Consider the following 6680-nt stretch of genomic DNA (forward strand, 5'->3'; position numbering starts at 1 on the left):
AGAGGACATGACTTAGTAAACAGGTGAGAGAGGAGAGAAACAGTGAAGGAGAGGACAGGACTTAGTAAACAGGTGAGAGAGGAGAGAAACAGTGAAGGAGAGGACAGGACTTCGTAAACAGGTGAGAGAGGAGATAAACAGTGAAGGAGAGGACAGGACTCAGTAAACAGGTGAGAGAGGAGAGAAACAGTGAAGGAGAGGACAGGACTCAGTAAACAGGTGAGAGAGGAGAGAAACAGTGAAGGAGAGGACATGACTCAGTAAACAGGTGAGAGAGGAGAGAAACAGTGAAGGAGAGGACATGACTTAGTAAACAGGTGAGAGAGGAGAGAAACAGTGAAGGAGAGGACATGACTCAGTAAACAGGTGAGAGAGGAAACAGTGAAGGAGAGGACATGACTCAGTAAACAGGTGAGAGAGGAAACAGTGAAGGAGAGGACATGACTCAGTAAACAGGTGAGAGAGGAGAGAAACAGTGAAGGAGAGGACAGGACTCAGTAAACAGGTGAGAGAGGAGAGAAACAGTGAAGGAGAGGACAGGACTCAGTAAACAGGTGAGAGGAGAGAAACAGTGAAGAAGAGGACATGACTTAGTAAACAGGTGAGAGAGGAGAGAAACAGTGAAGGAGAGGACAGGACTCAGTAAACAGGTGAGAGAGGAGATAAACAGGAAGGAGAGGACAGGACTCAGTAAACAGGTGAGAGAGGAGAGAAACAGTGAAGGAGAGGACAGGACTCAGTAAACAGGTGAGAGGAGAGAAACAGTGAAGGAGAGGACAGGACTCAGTAAACAGGTGAGAGGAGAGAAACAGTGAAGGAGAGGACAGGACTCAGTAAACAGGTGAGGAGAGAAACAGTGAAGGAGAGGACAGGACTCAGTAAACAGGTGAGAGGAGAGAAACAGTGAAGGAGAGGACATGACTTAGTAAACAGTGAGAGAGGAGAGAAACAGGAAGGAGAGGACAGGACTCAGTAAACAGGTGAGAGAGGAGATAAACAGTGAAGGAGAGGACAGGACTCAGTAAACAGGTGAGAGGAGAGAAACAGTGAAGGAGAGGACATGACTCAGTAAACAGGTGAGAGAGGAGATAAACAGGAAGGAGAGGACAGGACTCAGTAAACAGGTGAGAGAGGAGATAAACAGGAAGGAGAGGACAGGACTCAGTAAACAGGTGAGAGAGGAGAGAAACAGTGAAGGAGAGGACATGACTCAGTAAACAGGTGAGAGAGGAGAGAAACAGTGAAGGAGAGGACAGGACTCAGTAAACAGGTGAGGAGAGAAACAGTGAAGGAGAGGACATGACTTAGTAAACAGGTGAGAGAGGAGAGAAACAGTGAAGGAGAGGACAGGACTCAGTAAACAGGTGAGAGGAGAGAAACAGTGAAGGAGAGGACATGACTTAGTAAACAGTGAGAGGAGAGAAACAGGAAGGAGAGGACAGGACTCAGTAAACAGGTGAGAGAGGGAGGACTAAGTAAACAGCGTCTTTATTCCCAGGGCATCAAACTCGCTCGGCGCTCAGCGCTCTGATAGTGACGTACAAGGTCAGGCGCACTGGAACATATTTTCAGCAGGGGGTTGTTGCCTTGCATGCGTGTGACAGCTAAGTAGGCACCATGTTGTTTATGTTTATGCTTTTTAAATCACTGATGATGTCACAGACAGTAATGAGATCATAAATCACAGATGATGTCATACAGTTCTAGACAGCTCGGCCTGGTGGCCAGGTCACTATGCGATGTCATTAGTCTCTTAAAACAAACAGTTGGCTGTCGCAATTTTCAAATGCTTCCGCCTAAAGGTGTACTTCAAGCGGGACATCTGCTCATTAGTCCAATCACATTCCAATATGTGACACTTCTGTGGGACTGGCTGTTTCCGTGTTCGCTGTACGTACAGTAGCTCCGACTGGAAAACAAAACAGCCGAATGCTAGCTACAGTAACTTGCTACTGAGCAGAAATGGAATTTGGACAAGATCTTTTTTTTCCGGGGGCAACACATTTTTCGTGGACATACGGACATAATACATAATTCCATCGAACTTCCTTCCAGTCTGAAGGTTTTTCCCCCCCAACTTCCTTTGTCCATGTTCTTTGGGCGTGAATTACAGACTGTTTAAGATACATTGTAGAAGAAACAGTCTGGCTTGAGAGACTATGATGTCATGTATCACCGATCATGTCATAATAATGTCGAAATGTGGGGGGTGTATATTCTACATTCACACTCGAAGCAATTGTGATGTCACTCGAGGAATTGTGATCTCATCGATGATGATGTCATCAGTGAGTGATGTCATCAGTGAATGATCAATCAGATGGGAGAGAGCTCACATTCTCTATTCAGCCAGTTTGAGCGTCTGAGCTCTGGGAGGTGCTCTGGATGTATGTACGTATAGTCCTTCACCCCTAACTGGAATGAATCAGACGAGGCACTTAAAGTTCCAATAGACAGTTGGACAGTCTGTTCCAGCAGCAGGTGGAAATTGGCCTTAAGAGTCATTAGTTTGTCCCCCTGCCTACTCACATACTGAAGGTCAATCTGAATAAAATGCATCCGCTAAACGCATGGAAATGTAAAACACTCGCATGTGTTTTGTTCCACCGGCGTTGGAGCTGGAAATTCTCCAACGAGACCTCAGCCACTAGACTTGCTGGGAGAGTTCAGAGCCCCGACCAGACTCAAGAGCCCCCCGGGCACTTTCCACATTATACTATAGGTTACTAATAGGTTAAATGCTGCTTCAGTTATTTAGGTTAGGCATGAGTGTAGGGATGGTACACTCACATGGAGAGTCATGTGTTTAGCGGCAACCCATTCTCATCACAGGGAGTCCAATTCCACCACCATTAGTTAGACCCAATATATAGTAGGCATGGTTACATTACACAGTAAGGGAGAATTCCGGTTTTTACAACCTGGACCTTATTTCCAGCTTCAATTATTATTTTTAACTCACCCAAAAGTATTTTTATATATATATATATATATATATATATATATATATATATATATATATATATATATACACACACACACACACACACCATAAAGCATAATGTGCCGTGCAGCGAGCGGCTTGGAAACGAGGAATACAGTGCACGTGTAAATGCGTGCATTTACGTCCTGCAAATAGCTTATTTTCTGACACGCAGCGTATTACACATCCGTATTATATCATAGAGACAATGAGAAAATGAACAATGTATTTACTTTGTTGCAGCGTGTTCAGCCTGGCAGTCTGATGTCCGTCACATTGGTAGAGATAGCAGCTCGCGTTCCCCAGTTTGTAATCGGACGTTAGTCCAGACCGGCTCAAATGAATACTAATCGATTTTAAATGCATCGTCTATCGAAATCAGATAAATTATCCAGCCATCCTTGGCTTGATCGACTGCAGAGCAATGGATGGCTGGCAAAGGTAAAGACAACCGGTCGCATTCATGCCAGTATCATATGATAAGGACATTTATGAGCCGTTACGTGTCAGAAAATAAGCTATTTTTACAGGGCGTAAATACACACGCATTATACACATGGCCCGTATTCCTCGTTTCCAGGTTGCTGCTCAGCACTTAAGCTTCGTGGTGCATCAATATAAAATAAAAACTCCAGGGTGAGTTAAAAATCATAATTAAAGCTGGAAATAAGGTCCAGGTTCTAAAAATAAAAATAAACAGAATTCTCCTTTAAAAAGTTAATTTCATGCCTTTAAATTTTTTTTTTTTTGTAATTTCATCCAGGTTTTTATATTCAAACAATAAGAACATTAAGTACCCATGAAATGAGGTTGCATTCCTTTTAATTCCTGGAAATCACTATATTTCATGGTGACTTCATGCTGTGTCAGGAGGCAGAACTAGATATTTCTACACCATAAAACAATTTTGAACAGTCTCACCCCTCCCATCAAACCAAGCTTCCTTTCGTTCCGGACTCAGATCAGTGTGTCTGTCATCAGTGATGGAAGAAAGTGGCCAAGGCGCCGATGATGTCACACCAATGACATCAAAAGAAGGAAAGAAACAAGTTATATGTCCCCACAAACGAAATAAAGTGGACATCACTGTATATGACATCACTGATGATGACATCATCACCAATTACATCACAAGGTCTCTTCTTCTTCTTGGTGTTTTATGGCAGTCAGCATCCTTAATGTTGCATTACCGCCTTCTTCTCAATCTATCCATCCACTGTTTCCCTACATTCTCGATCTTCTCACTCCCGATCATCTCCGATGATGTCACATCTAATGACATCGCAATTGCTTGAGTGACATCACTGATGACATCTGCATAGGTAGTGAGCTGCTGTCATAGACATTATGACATCAGCAGTGATGTCATAAATCCTTCCCTGCAGAAGTAAGACTGTCTCACAACTGATTAATTCATGGGTGATTTATGACATCACCGATGATGTCATATCATCAGTGATGACATACATCCTTCCTTGCTGAGGTTATAAATCAGATTACCTTTGCTCATATCCAGTAAAACCTCCCCTCCCTCACCAGGAAGAAATTGGATCGATCTACAAAGCTAACATTTCTGCATGCTTTGGCGGGAAATATAATGGAGTGTTCCATGTGGAAGATAGTGGCCATGTTTGTCGCTATAGTGGGTTGTTCGTTACCTGTCGACGCAGATGAGCATGAACACACGTACAAAGACAAAGAGGAGGTGGTTTTATGGATGAATACAGTGGGGCCTTACCACAACCGACAAGAGACGTACAATTACTTCTCTTTGCCCTTCTGCATGGGCATGAAGACGACCATCAGTCCCTACCATGAAACCCTTGGAGAGGCTCTGCAGGGAGTGGAGCTGGAATTCAGCGGCCTAGACATCAGGTTCAAAGATGAAGTCCTGAAAACAACATTCTGTGAAATTGATCTGGACAAAGCCAAATGGGATGTCTTTGCCTATGCTATCAAGAATCACTACCATTACCAAATGTACATTGATGACCTGCCCATCTGGGGTGATGTTGGCGAAGCAGATGATGGAAATGGAGAGGATCGTTGTCATCTGTGGACCCACAAGAAACTGGAGATTGGTTTCAATGGCAACAGAATTGTTAATGTGACTCTGACCAACGAAGGCAAAGTTAAGCTTATGCCAAACACAAGAATTGCAATGTCTTACTCTGTTAAGTGGAAGGAGTCAGATGTGAAGTTTGAAGACAGATTCGACAAGTATCTTGAGCCATCGTTTTTTCAGCACAGGATTCACTGGTTCTCCATCTTCAACTCCTTCTTGATGATCATTTTCCTGGTCTGTGTGGTGTGCATGATTCTGATGAGAACGCTAAGCAAGGATTTTGCCAGATACAGCAAAGACGAGGAAATTGTTGAAATGGACAGAGACCTGGAATACGAGTATGGGTGGAAGCAGGTTCACGGAGATGTGTTTCGGCCGTCCAGCCACCCAATCATCTTCTCGTCGCTCATCGGTTCCGGCTGCCAGATCTTTTCCGTCTCCCTCATCGTCATCATCGTCGCCATGATCGATGATCTGTACACACGGAGAGGATCCATGCTAAGTACAGCCATTTTTGTGTACGCTGCAACCTCTCCTGTCAATGGCTACTTTGGGGGAAGCTTGTACGCAAAACAAGGAGGCAGAAGATGGATTAAGCAAATGTCCATCGGGGCCTTCCTGATCCCAGCCATGGTGTGCACGATGACCTTCTTCCTCAATTTCATCGCTATCTACTACCACGCTTCCAGGGCCATCCCATTTGGCACCATCATGGCTGTTTGCTGTATCTGCTTGTTTGTAATTCTGCCGCTGAATCTCGTAGGAACAATTTTGGGGAGAAATGTGTCTGGCCAGCCAAACATTCCCTGCAGAGTTAACATTGTGCCACGGGTAATCCCTGAGAAGAAATGGTTAATGGAGCCGGCTGTCCTCGTGTGCCTGGGCGGAATCGTCCCATTCAGTGCCATTATCATGGAAATTAACTTTGTCTTCGCATCTTTTTGGGACTACAAGATCTACTATGTCTATGGTTTCATGATGCTGATCTTGCTAATCTTGTGCATTGTGACTGTGTGTATCACCACAGTGTGTACATACGTCTTGCTAAATGCTGAGGACTACAGATGGCAATGGACAAGCTTCCTCTCCGCTGCATCTACAGCTGTTTACATTTACATGTACTCGTTTTACTATTTCTTCACAACTAAGATGTACGGGCTCTTCCAGACATCCTTCTACTTTGGTTACATGGCTGTGTTTAGTATTGCCCTAGGAATCATGTGTGGTGCCATTGGATACGTGGGAACAAGTGTCTTTGTGAGGAAGATCTACACAAATGTGAAAATTGACTAAGACAGAAGCAGCAACACAGGGATAGGATACCCTTGCATGTGCCCAAATGTACCATAAGTGTATCCTGGGTTGTTGACTACCGGTCTGGCAGACCGCAGTATGTGCAAAACTGTGTCAGACAAAGTGTTCAGCAACACTGGGCAAGCGCAGGGGGACAGTCTTCACTGTACACAATGGATTTCAACTCATCAGACAGCCTTGCCATCTTCACAAGTGATCTGACTGCTATAGTTGGATGTATCAGCGATGGGGACGCATTTCAGACAGACATGGTTCTGGTTCTGGCTCTGGCTCCGTTCTGGAGTCTCAGAACCTTGGTGCTTTCTGGGGAACCAGCCC

General features: G+C 44.4%; 1 pseudogene across 1 annotated transcript; it reads left to right on the forward strand.

The window, feature by feature from the left end:
- The first annotated feature begins 4580 nt into the window (after positions 1-4580).
- LOC310775830 (transmembrane 9 superfamily member 3 pseudogene) lies at positions 4581-6341 on the forward strand (annotated as a pseudogene). The gene has a single exon. The product of its transcript is annotated as a transmembrane 9 superfamily member 3 pseudogene (transcript).
- The last annotated feature ends 339 nt before the right edge of the window (positions 6342-6680 follow it).

Source organism: Poromitra crassiceps, assembly GCF_964638095.1.
Source record: "Poromitra crassiceps genome assembly, chromosome: 4".
Taxonomy (NCBI): Eukaryota; Metazoa; Chordata; class Actinopteri; order Beryciformes; family Melamphaidae; genus Poromitra; species Poromitra crassiceps.